Here is a 13,151-nt window from a genome sequence, read left to right as displayed (position 1 = left end):
AGTCACTGGCTATAGGCTTCCAGGCATGCGGGGGTGGTGGTACATAACCAGACAGGGCGATTCCTGTTTGACTGAAAACAATTCTCCAGAGAGGGGAGCAGCTGTGAGATGTCAGCAGCCAGCGCTTGCAGCAGCTGGAAGATGGGAGAACTACCAGGTAAAGGCACCTGGCAGGAGTAACAACGTCAGTAGCAGCACTGTCAGATTTCCCTTAGTTCTCATCGTCCCTTAGAACAGTAGTTCTCAACCAGGGACAATTTTGCATTTGGCAGTGTCTGGAGACATTTTTGGTTATCACAACTGAGTGAGGGGGTATGGGGTGGGCACTGGCATCTAGTGGGTAGAGTGCAGGGATACTGCTAAACATTTCACAATGCACAGGACGGCCCCCCCAGAGCAAATAATTATCCAGCCCTAAATCCCAAATGCCAATAGTGTCAAAGATGAGAAATCCTGGAATAAACAGAAACAGAAGTCAATGTGTAGTATTTTTGATTAACAGTTATTGATTTGCTATTAATATTATTCAGACTTTAGTAATCAAAAGGGGAAAATGTCAGACTTCCCTGGTGGTGCAGTGGTTAAGAATCCGCCTGCCAATGCAGGGGATACGGGTTTGAGCCCTGGTCCGGGAAGATCCCACATGCTGCAGAGCAAATAAGCCCGTGAGCCACAACTACTGAGCCCGCATGCCACAGCTAATGAAGCCCGCGCACTTAGAGCCTGTGCTCTGCAACAAAGACCCAACGCAGCCAAAAATACATAAAGTAAATAAATAAATTTATAGAAAAGAAAAGGGGAAAATGTATTGATTTCACACACACATACACAAACACACCCTCACAGGAACTTTTTATCTTGTAAATGTAACTACTGTTACTTCATAATCTGCATCAACAGGCACAAATTCAGCATGAGATGAATCACAGACTGAAATGACTATTTTTGCAAATGCCATCCATACTGCCTTGTGCCTTTTTTTCACTTCTCCTGTCAGGTCTGCTTTTGCCCATGCCTTTATGGGTTTTGACACCAACACTTGGCTGTCCTAGAATCTTTAGCTCCTTGATTTTTCCTTCTCTCCCCTTTTCTTCTGTGCTTTTTCTCCCTGGTTTGCAGCTGAACTCAGGATGAAGTGAACATCAGGATGTTTGCCTCCAGCTCTGCTCTTTTCCTTAGCTGCACTTTGTCTAATGGGGAATTTGGCACCATCCTATAGCTGCCAAATACATCATGCTCGCTTTCAAGGCCTCTCTTCCCACCTCTTTGAAGTTCTGTGTTTCAGGTTGTTTAGCACACAATAGAAATAATGAGTCCCTTCTCTTCTTTTCTAAGGATTGTTAACAATTAAACTAATTTTTTTTTTCTAAAACAGAAATAGTCTTTTCCATTAAATTTTAAATTCTTCCAATATTTTCCTTTTTAATAATATAGAACTATTTGACATACAATAAGAACATGGCAACAATTATAAGAAGTAAATTTAACAGTAGAGACTCTCACATCACATTTATATTTTTCTTCCTTTTCCCCCTCCATTTCTTTTCTTCTTAACTTTTGTGTGTGTGTATATGCATTATCCAGATGTTTTATCCTCTCCATCTCTTAACTTCACAAAGAAGATTTCACAAAACGGATCACTGCTGTTCTGTGAGAGATACCACAGCAGTCTCAGTAAAGCCATGTCAAATCAATCCTATACTTATGGACAGTATATGGCACCATTTTGATACACATCCCTCACTTTTCTCTAGATCTAAAATTAACAGGTAACTCCTAAAGCATCTGATCTCATTCTCACTGATGGATATTGTTTAAGCAAAATTCTAGTAGCAGTCTTTTAAAACCAATAAAAATAAAACAACACATCTTGCTATGTCATATTATAATTTGGCAATTGGTGCTTAGAGGAAAATTCTGTATAAGAACTGGGAAGAGAAAGTGAGAGCAAAAGGAAATAAGAAAGATAGTGAAATAGGAAGCACCAAAAATCGATCGCCCCTCACAGACCACAACTGTACTGTACAATTGTCCAATCTGACTTATGTAACTATTTAGGAACACTGGAGTCTACTGAAGGTTTCCAACTTCCAGAGGAAGGTTTGGAAGGTACATTATGGTTAATTTATGTCAATTTCAGCTCTTAGCGCCGTAGCAGCTATCCATCCCCCACTCCTCAGCCACTTGACAGGCAGCTGTGCACATGTTCCTGTAGTAGCTTGCATGCAACTTATGAGAGCTAGGGTGGAAAAAGTATGCTGTCTCAATATCAGAAATCTGTGATCTTATCCCTGAGTGCTGCTTCTCATCACAAAGGTACAGACAAAGTGGCAGAGGCCATTGTTGCACCTACCCTCATTGTTATAAGCCCTTTTCACTCTGGCTCAAGTGACTTCTAGGGGCACCTTTCTTTACCCTCATTTTTCTTTTTTCTTTCCCCTTTTGGAAGCCAGATATTGAAGATTAGAACATTCAAAACCAACCACAAATACATGGGGAATTAGAAAGTCACTGCACATAGCCAGGGGAAGGCACAGGCTCATAAAACACCTGAGAAGACCGCCAGGTTACACTTTAGGCTGATCACTGACACAGAGATAGCCTGCAATAATCAAAAAGCAAAACAAAAGACCTCACAAAAAACCAAAAGCAAACACACACATACACAGCAAACCCTGGGGAAGAAGGAGAATCTGATTTGCAAAATTAGATTCAAATGACTAGTTTTCAACATAGAAGCACACAACATACAAAGAAATAAGAAAGTATGTTCTATTCAAAGGAAAAAAAAATAAACCAACAGAAATTGTCCCTGGGAAAGACATGATGGCAGATCTACTAGACAAAGACTTTAAAACAACTGGTTTAAAGATGCTTAAAGAACTAGAGAAAGATATGGAGAAAGAAAATGATGTATGAACAAAACAGAAATATCAATAAAGGGAAGCCAAAAAGAAACTCTGGAGTTGAAAAATACAGTAACTGAAATGAAAAATTAACTAAAGGGATTCAGAGGCCAATTTGAGCAGGCAGTAGAAAGAATCAGCAGACTTGAAGATAGTACAAAGGAATGAACAAGTCTGAGAAGCAGAGAGAAACAAGATTGAAGAAAAGTGAACAAGAGCCTAACAAACTTGTGATATATTACCAAACAGACCAACATAACCATTTGTGAGAGTCCCGGAGGAAGAGAGAAAAGGGGGCAGAAAGAATATTTAAAGAAATAATGACTGAAAACTTCCCAAATTTGATGATAGACATGAACATAAACATCCAAAAAGCTCAGTGAACTCCAAGTAGGATGAACATAGAGACTCACTCCAAGACACATTATAATCAAACTGTTGAAAGACAAAGACAAAAAGAGAATTTTGAAAGCAACAAGAGAGAAGCAACCCATCAACTACAAGGAAGCCTCAATAAGATAATCATCAGACTTCTCACTGTAAACTTTGAAGACCAGAGGGTATGGGATGATATATTCAAGGTGCTAAAAGAAAGACTGTCAATTGAGAATACTATATACAGTATACTGTCCTTCAAAAGTAGGGAGAAATTAAGACACTCCTAGGTGAACAGAAACTGAAATAGTTCATTACTACCATTAGACCTGCCCTGAAAGAAATGCTAAAAGGGGTCCTGCAGGTTGAAATGAAAAGGCACTAGACAGTAACTCAAAGTTGTATGAAGAAATAAAAGTCTCAGTAAAGGTAAATGCATGGGCAATTATAAAAGCTAGTATTATAACAATAGTGTGCAACTCCACTTTTTGTTTTCCATGTGATTTAAGAAGCTAACATTTTTTTAAAAAAGCAATTATCAGTCTAAAAGTAAGTATGAATGTAATTTTGGTTTTTAACTCCACATTTTGTTTTCTACATAATTTAAGACACTAATGCATTAAAATTTTTATTTGTTTATGTTTTTGGACACACAATGTATAAAAATGTCATTTTGTAGCATCAGCAACTGAAAGGAGTGGAGAATAGAGCTGTTAAGGAGAAAAGAATTTGTATGTTATTGAATTTAAGCTGCTACAAATTCAAGTTAAAATGTTATAACTTTGGAATGTTAAACATAATCCCCATGATAACCACAAATAAAATAGCCACAGAATATACAGAAGACGGAATGAGAAAGAAATTTAAATATTCAGTACAAAAGAGACTAAGATCAGAAATTATGAGTTGGAAGGAACCATTGAGCTCATTTAATTCCAAACCTTAGTTTAAGAGATAGATAAAGAAACCCAAAGAGATTAAGGTCTAGACTACAACCTGGGTCTCCTAATTTGGAGTCCAGTAGTTTTCCCTCCTGTTAGCTTCTCATGTTCAAGATGAAGAATATGTTCTGGTCAGGCTTTCTTAAAAATCTGAGAACATTAAATCATCATTTTTATCAGTTAATACTGTGTTCAAGTCAGTGTTTTCCACATCTTTCTATTAAAACCATTCCTTATCTTTGGGAGATTGGGATTGACATATATATACTAATATGTATAAAATAGATAACTTATAAGGACCTGCTGTATAGCACAGGGAACTCCACTTTGCTGTACAGTAGAAACTAATGCAACATTGTAAAACAACTATACTCCAATTAAAAAAAAAATTCCTTATCTCTTGATATCCACAGCAACTATCCCAGCTGAGTATACCAAGACCACCTCCTGCCATTTTGCCACCAACCCCACTCGGACGCTATAGAGCTTACTTTCAGTAGTGATGGAGTAAAGAACTTGAGAATCAGATTCTGGCCCTGACTCTGCTGTTAGATACTGTCATACACTAAGGCAAGTCACTGAAAGTCCTTGACCTATTTCATTGTTTGTAAAGCTACTTTGAGTTAGATACTTATAACATGAAGAGATTATAAGATTCCTTCAAGTGTTATTACAACCAGATGCATAGCACAATCAAGAAAATCTAATCCATTGTGATATCAGCTTACCTAAATACCAAGAGAATTTCATAGACTACTTGACTACATTGCAAGGAAAAAAAAAAAGAAAAAGAAAGAAAAGAAAAAAAGAAAATACCCCCACACCTTTTCTTGTTTTTAAAATATATTCTTTGAATTACTAAGGTCTATTACTTCCATTTGCCTCCTATTCAGCATTAAAAACAAACTGAAAACTCCCAACATTCTTGAGAGTTAAATTTATTGGCCAGGTGTCTTCTTCCTTCTCTTTACTTTTTCTCCTCGCCCTTCTCCCCTTCGTCATTGCTTTCATCTCTCCCCATTCCATTTCATACATCTCCTGGTCCTTTTTTAAATCTCTAAATACTCCAGTTGATTTTCCAAATCTTCTTTTAGTTTTCTCAATGTTCTTGATGACTACCAATGATTGCAGCAGGTTCAGAAAGCTCATTAACTAATTCCCTTAATGTCTTAACATGGCAAGCACATTAACCTACTAAATCATTCTGTATGTAATTCATTGCGTGCGTTCTGCAGGCCCTAGTGGCTCTTTCAGTCAATAGCTGCATTGTTACTGTTCCCTAGCATTCCTAGTTGAGTGTGCACTGCCCCCTGACTTCAGCTAAAGCTGAATTGCTGTTGTTTGGCAAACTTTCCATCTTGCTGATCTTTTCCCCCCTGACTGATTAGTTTTATTATTTATCCAATTTTTAAAATTGTGGCTTTGGCACACCTGCTCAGGGTAAGACAGCACAATTAAACACATTAAAGGAAATGCATAAAACATGGTGATTATGTAATTAATCAGCTTGAGGTAGTATAAAAAATTGCTAGCCTAGAAGCATAACACTTTGGGAAAGGGTAATTTTAAGAATTTAAAACCATTTTAATTATTTGATTTTTTTCTCTTAAATTCATATATATATATATATATATATATATATATATATATATATACAGGCTAGAATATAAGAATATTTATTTCTTTATAGCAAGACTCCTTTCACAAGGTAAAATAGCTTCCCCACTTGGCACCATGCTTAAGGACACTAGAGGAACAACTGACAGAGAATTTATTGGAATGCCCATAGGTAACCCAGGTACATTTTAATCTTCGTAGAGTTATATTTGTAATGTGTTCCTAATTAGTACATTATTAAGTCAAGAAGGCTATGGAAAATGATCTGCAACAGTATGTTTAATTACATGGTTTCACTGTGTTTTGCTATCATTTTTTTCAATTAAGCTTTTATATATTCCCCCTTTTTGTGAGAGAGGATAGCCATTGGAAGGCTTCCTTTTCATGTGACTGAAGCATAAAATGAAGCTGAGTTAGTTTCCATAATCCAGGCAATGTCCTGGAGCTCAGCTCTGGTAGAATAATGTCTAGCACACAGTATATCTGATTACTATCTCAAATCATTGGTATTAACTTCGATTATTTTCTCTTCTAAGCAATACTGAAAAGTCTTTGAATATATGGACATATTTACTTTGTTCTTTTGCTAAAATAAAACTGTGGATAGAGCACTCAAGTCTTAATCTTAATGGGAAATTACTGCTCTCATTTTACCAAAATGACTGTATCTAAATGTTTTTATATCCTCATTCATCTGTATCTAAATGTTTTTATATCCTCATTTCTCTTCATTTATCTGGATCTGTTGCTCAGGAGAAAAGTTCATTTTTTCCAAATCTACACTTTCTACCTGTTTTCCTAATTCCACTCCTTCTCCCCTGTTTAAGATTTTATTCTATCAGTTACAGTCTTAATCCTTATAGATTCATTCCTTTCTGGTTCTTGCTCTTTACCTAAACATTTGCTCAATTACTACCATTTAAAAAGTACATAAGTAAAATGCTAACCAAAAAAAAAAAAAAAAAGGGGGGGGGGGGAAGAGTAATAAGCAGAAGCTTCCAGCAATTCCATTTGCCCAAGTCTGTCTCAGTCTCTTCCCCACCCCCCACTTTCTCCTTCCTTTCAACTACAAACTGCTGGAAAATCTAGTGTAAGCTACCATCTTTTCTCTCTTACTGCATACTCAGTATTCAGCCCACTATGGCCTAATTTTTGCTTTCACCATATTACTGATCCTGCTTCAGAAAAGATGTAAAGATACCTTATAAATGTAAAATCCAATATGTGCTTTAAGGCTCAGTTAACCTGAATTTTCTGTGTTTCTAGTTACTGGCTATTGTATCTTCAATCATTCAAAAATATTCATGGACTTTATAGTCTAAAGGAGAAAATGTATTAAAAAGTAGATAATTACAATATATATGAGTACTGCTGTGACTTTTGTCTTAATACAGGGATATGGTATAATTGCTAGTTGTCACCCAATAACTATTCTCTCTTCGTAGAAACAAAACTCTGATTTAGATAGGGAAAGCAACATGCCTAGATTAAAACACACAGAAACAAACAAACAAATTTTACATTTTGTGGTGTCCTTTGCAGTTATACATAGCCATATAACTGAAGTCTTGGCAATAATATGTAAGAGAAAGCATTTGCAAGAGACTTAAAAAAGATTTAGGAATGTTTGCTTCTGTGTCTCTTCATTTTTACTGTCTGGAATACAAATGCCATAGCTAGAGTTAGAGAAGACATATTTTGATCCTAATAAAAATGGAAACCAGAAGCCAAGCATAATAAAGCAGAAAGACATAAGAGCCTGATTCCCTGATGACTTTGTGAAGCTGACATTCAGAACTGCCCATTATGGATGGATGGATGGATGGATGGATGGATGGATGGATGGATGGATTGATTGATTGATTGATTGAGATAGTAAACTCCCAATTTCTTTAAACAGCTACAACTAAGTCTCTGTGTCTGATACAGGCACATTAGAATAACATGTGTAGGAAAAACATTCTTTCTGGATCTCTGTCTCAGCTATTTTTGGTCTTATTCAGCATACTTTCACTGGATGATTCCATCTATTTCTCCTTCATACCTCTCTCCTCATTTCCAAAACCATATACCCAACTTCTCCTAGACTTTTCTCCTTGGATACCTCTTAGTCGCTTATGACTAAGTCACTTATGACTAAAACCTGAATGAGCTGCCTTACCCTTCTTGATCTGCTCTTTCTTCTGTGTATAGCTTTTGGCTAATGATGCCACTTCTAACTATGAAAGCTACCAACTCTCAAATCATTGGGGGTAAGTCTTAATTCTTCCTTCGTCTTCATCCTTAAAATTCAATAGATCATTGATTCTAATCATTTCTACCTCAGAATTTTTTCTTGCAAGGATACATGCATCTCCATTCTCACCAAGACTGCCTTAACCCAGGTTCTCACTGTTAATGCTCTTGGACTTTTAAAAAAAATCATTCCTAAAGAGTCTTCTATCTTCCAATCTCTCATCTTTCCATCTATCACCACCCTGTTAAAATAAAGATGTAGCATGCAGATGCATACACACACACACACAAACACAAACACACACACAGGAATATTATTCGGCAGTAAAAAGGAATGAAATTCTGCCATTTGCAAAAAAAACATGAATAGACCAAGAAAGTATTATGCTTAGTGAAATAAGTGAGATAGAGAAAGGCAAATACTGTATGCTATTACATACATGTGGAATCTAAAAAATAAAATAAATGAATAAATATAGCAAAACAGAAACAGACTCATAAAGACCAAACTAGTGGTTACCATCGGAGAGAGTGAAGTGGGGAGGGACAAGATACAGGTAGGGTGTTAAGAGGTACAAACTACTACGTATAAAATAAATAAGATACGAGGAGTCTCCCAAGGCAATAGAAATAAAACAAAAATAAACAAATCAGACCTAATCAAACTTACAAGCTTTTGCATAGCAAAGGAAACCATAAAAAAACAAAAAGACAACCTACAGAATGGGAGAAAATATTTGCAAATGATGTGACCTAAAGGGCTTAATTTCCAAAATATACAAACAGCTCTTACAACTCAACAACAAAAAAAAACCCTTTCCAAAAATGGGCAGAAGACCTAAATAGACATTTCTTCAAAGAAGACATAAAGATGACCAGTAGGCACGTGAAAAGATGCTCAACATCACTAATTATTAGACAAATATAAATCAAAACTACAGTGATGCACCACCTCGCACTGGTCAAAATGACCATCATTAAAAAGTCTACAAATAACAAATGCTGGAGAGGGTATGGAGAAAAGGGAACCCTCCTACACTGTTGGTGGGAATGTAAATTGGTACTGCCACTGTGGAGAACAGTATGGAGGTTTCTCAGAAAACTAAACATTGAATTACCATATGATCCAGCAATCCCACTCCTGGCCATATACCCAGACAAAACTATAATTCAAAAAGATACATGCACCCCAATGTTCACTGCAGCACTATTCACAATAGCCAAGACATGGAAACAACCTAACTGTCCATCGACAGATGAAGGGATAAAGAAGATGTGGTACATATATACAATGGAATACTATTCAGCCATTAAAAAGAACAAAATAATGCCATTTGCAGCAAGACAGATGCAACAAGAAATTATCTTACAAAGGGAAGTAAGTCAGAAAGAGAAAGACAAATACCATATGATATCACTTATATGTGGAATCTAAAATATGACACAAATGAACCTATCTATGAAACAGAAACAGACTCACAGACATAGAGAACAGACTTGTGGTTGCCAAGGGGGAGGGAGAGATGGAGAGGGATGGACTGGGAATATGGGGTTACTAGATGCAAACTATTACATTTAGAATGGATAGACAACAAGGTCCTTATGTATAGCACAGGGAACTATATACAATCTCCTGGGATAAACCATAATGGAAAAGAATATAAAAAAAAGAATATATATGTGTATAACTGAGTCACTTTGCTGTACAGTGGAAATTAGCACAACATTGTAAATCAACTGTACTTCAATAAAAAAAAAAAGATGCAAGGATATATTGCACAGCACAGAGAAATATAACCATCATTTTATAATAACTTTAAATAGCGTATAATCTATAAGAACATTGAACCACTATGTTGTACACCTGAAACAAATATAATATTATAAATCAACTATACTTCAATAAAAATAAAATAAAAGGTTAGGTATGAACTCTTTAAAAAAATGTTAACTTCCGAATTCATATATCGGTTTATGCCCGTTTCAAACTTCAACTTTTTCAATTACTCTCAATTGCCTATAGGATAAAGTTGAAATGTTGTTAGTGATCCTTTTGAAACAGCCTCAGTTTCATTTAAAGCTTCTCTTCTATTTCCCACCCCCCTTAACACACACCAACAGACCAAGTACAGTTGTTTGCAATCACTTCAGACTGTTTGTTATTTCCATAAAAATCCTTATCTTTCCCTATTTCTATCTTTCTACTTCAGTTGTTCTATCTAACTCAAATCCTTTTCCCCTCCTTCCCTCATAAATATACAGCTTTTTTGTTTTGTTTTGTTTTTTTACCTATTAATCAAGGACCAAATTAGAGTCAAACCACTTTCTGGAGCTTTCTCTTGTTCACTTGCCACATCAGTGGAATTAATTATTCCTTCACCTTTTACCATATGCTTTTGTTCATTCAACTATCATATGGCCTATTACATTATTTTGAAGTCATTTTTTTATATCTAGGTATATTTTATGTACCTTAATTTTGCACACATTTGAGGATCTTAAAGGAGGCTTTGCATCTCCCAGATGTTCTCAGATGCCTGGTACTGAGAGGATGCTCAACTCACGGCTGGAGTTTTGGACTAACTACACTTTGGTTTCGTTATAAATAAAATATGTAACTTCAGGCTAAATGCTTGCAGATAGACATAAGAATCATTGGAAAATTATTTTAATTAAATGGTCTATTATGAGAATGATTTCAAATTCCTTTATGTTATGAACACATCTTCTTTATCCTAAACCCTGACACTCCAGACCCAGAATACATTCTGCCCATTCACTCCAGAAATGCATTCCATTCATACCTATTTCTTTCTAACCAAATATATTTGTTAAAAGTAATGTTTCATGAACCTGATTTTGGAATGCAAACTTTGAAAAGTGTAGTTTTGAATACCAAATTTCTGTAATTTTTAATGGGCTTCCCTGCTTTACAATCAGGTTTATTACTTTTCAAAAGACCTCATAGAAAAATGATGGCTTAGATTAGAACTTCTTCTCAATTTAAAGAAGAAAGAAGATGAGAACTCAGGATCACAGAGAGAATAAAGCAATTGTGCTTTGGCACACACAAATTAAATGCATTTTAAAAGCTTTCGAGGATCTACCTGCAAGCAGATGGCAGTAAGGCATGTAAAAGGGTGCATGACATGCTCTCTTTCTTCAGATTTATTTTTTCTAATGGAAAATTGTGGGTGAAATGATGACAAAATAGCTTTGGATTTGCAATGCTATTCTTCATTTTATATAATGACAGCTTTTAAATTGTAAATCCTGGATTCTAAATAGCTCATGCTTAATCTATCTGTAAAATATGTAAAGTTCATGAATTTGAATCGTCATATCAAACAGGAAGGGATAAAAACTCAATTTGTACATCTGGAGGAAATTATATTTGGAGGGACAATTAACAGTAATACATTTTAACATAATGTATAGGCCGAACTTCTATCAACATTTTTGAAAGCTTAGCTTCAGGCAACATGCAGAGGTAAATATATAATTGGAAAAGAAAATTCATATGGATTTAGACCTTGTGAATGATGGTGAGTGTGTGAAATTGAGAAAAGTAAACAGATGACAGGCTTGGGTCTACAAAAAAATATATTTTTTACACATTTAAAGTAGTATAATGGGGACTTCCCTGGTGGCGCAGTGGTTAAGAATCCACTTGCCAATGCAGGGGACACGGGTTCGAGCCCTGGTCCGGGAAGATCCCATATGCCGGAGCAACTAAGCCTGTGTGCCACAGCTACTGAGCCTACACTCTAGAGCCCAGAGCCACAACTACTGAGCCCGCATGCCACAACTACTGAAGCCCACACGCCTAAAGCCCATGCTCTGCAACAAGAGAAGCCACTGCAATGAGAAGCCCGTGCACCGCAACAAAGAGTAGCCCCTGTTCGCTGCAACTAGAGAAAGTCCGTGCGCAGCAAAGGGGACCCAACACAGCCAAAAATAAATAAATAAAATAAATGAATTTTAAAAATATAAAGTAGTATAATGTTAAGTGAGAAAATGAAGACTGAGTGTCTAATAATCCAAAATAAAGATACAATATTTTAAAATGTTTATATATGTATATGCATTCTGTTTGTATATATGCATACATGTAGTCACACACACATTCATATACCCACACACATTTCTGTGTGGATAGACAGTGACTACTTAAAATGCATTTTCCTTTGAAAAATGATAGGGAACCAATATAGCACAGGTTATGTTGGTTTGCATTACTGTTTTTGCAAAATTTGAATATCAAGGAAACTAAATTTTTATCTCTAATAATTACTTAGACACAATTTCCAAATTATTCACTTTTGATTTTTGGTTTTCAGTTTCATCATAGATTCAAGCCTGTCCACCTGAACAGAAAAGGCAAGACCTTTGAAGGTAAACCCCAGGTCTGATATTTACTAATAGAAACTTGGGGAAGCTATTTAACCTTTCTAAATTTCTTTTTTTTCAAGTTTTAAAGAACATAAAACAAACAACTAAACAATCTATCTGGCATGTTATTGTGAAGATTAAATGAGACAAAATATAGGCAAGAGATAGTCAGTAAGGATTAGTTCCCAGCCATCTACCCCTGATGGTAATTCTTTGCTTTCTTTTTTTTTTTAAGCCAACTGCACAGATTGCGGGATTTAGTTCCCTGACCAGGGATTGAACCTGGGTCCTTGGCAGTGAAAGTGCAGAGTCTTAACCACTGGACTGCCGAGGAATTCCCTTTGCTTTTGTTTTTGCAACTATGTTCTTTTGAAAAATGTTAGTTCATTGGGGAAAAGACCAAAGTCTGGCTAAAGGGCTCCCAGACTTACACATTTATATGTATGCTATCATTTTAAAAAATTTGTCCTCATGAATATAAGTTCCTAGAATGTTCATGATGTTTCACTTTAACTCAAATTTATAATCTTGGTCCATGTCCTTCTCAAAGTCACTGATAACTGAATCCAATATAGACATCAAATATTATTTTATTACCATACCCACTCTAGAGAAATGATCTACTGTTATTAAAAGATGAGTGGAAAAGGTAGACATTATTTCTACCATGTTCATTTTATAGCAA

The 13,151-nt window shown here is 35.8% G+C and overlaps 1 protein-coding gene across 4 annotated transcripts in view; it reads right to left on the bottom strand.

The window, feature by feature from the left end:
• CTNNA3 (catenin alpha 3) overlaps nucleotides 1-13,151 on the bottom strand; it is a 1,736,704-nt gene that overhangs the window by 40,495 nt on the left and 1,683,058 nt on the right. The gene's annotated exons all lie outside the window — the stretch shown is intronic.

This window comes from Balaenoptera ricei, chromosome 16 (genome assembly GCF_028023285.1).
Source record: "Balaenoptera ricei isolate mBalRic1 chromosome 16, mBalRic1.hap2, whole genome shotgun sequence".
NCBI classification, from domain to species: domain Eukaryota; kingdom Metazoa; phylum Chordata; class Mammalia; order Artiodactyla; family Balaenopteridae; genus Balaenoptera; species Balaenoptera ricei.
The sequence above is the reverse complement of the archived record's forward strand: the minus strand, read 5'-3'. Positions and strand labels throughout refer to the sequence as shown.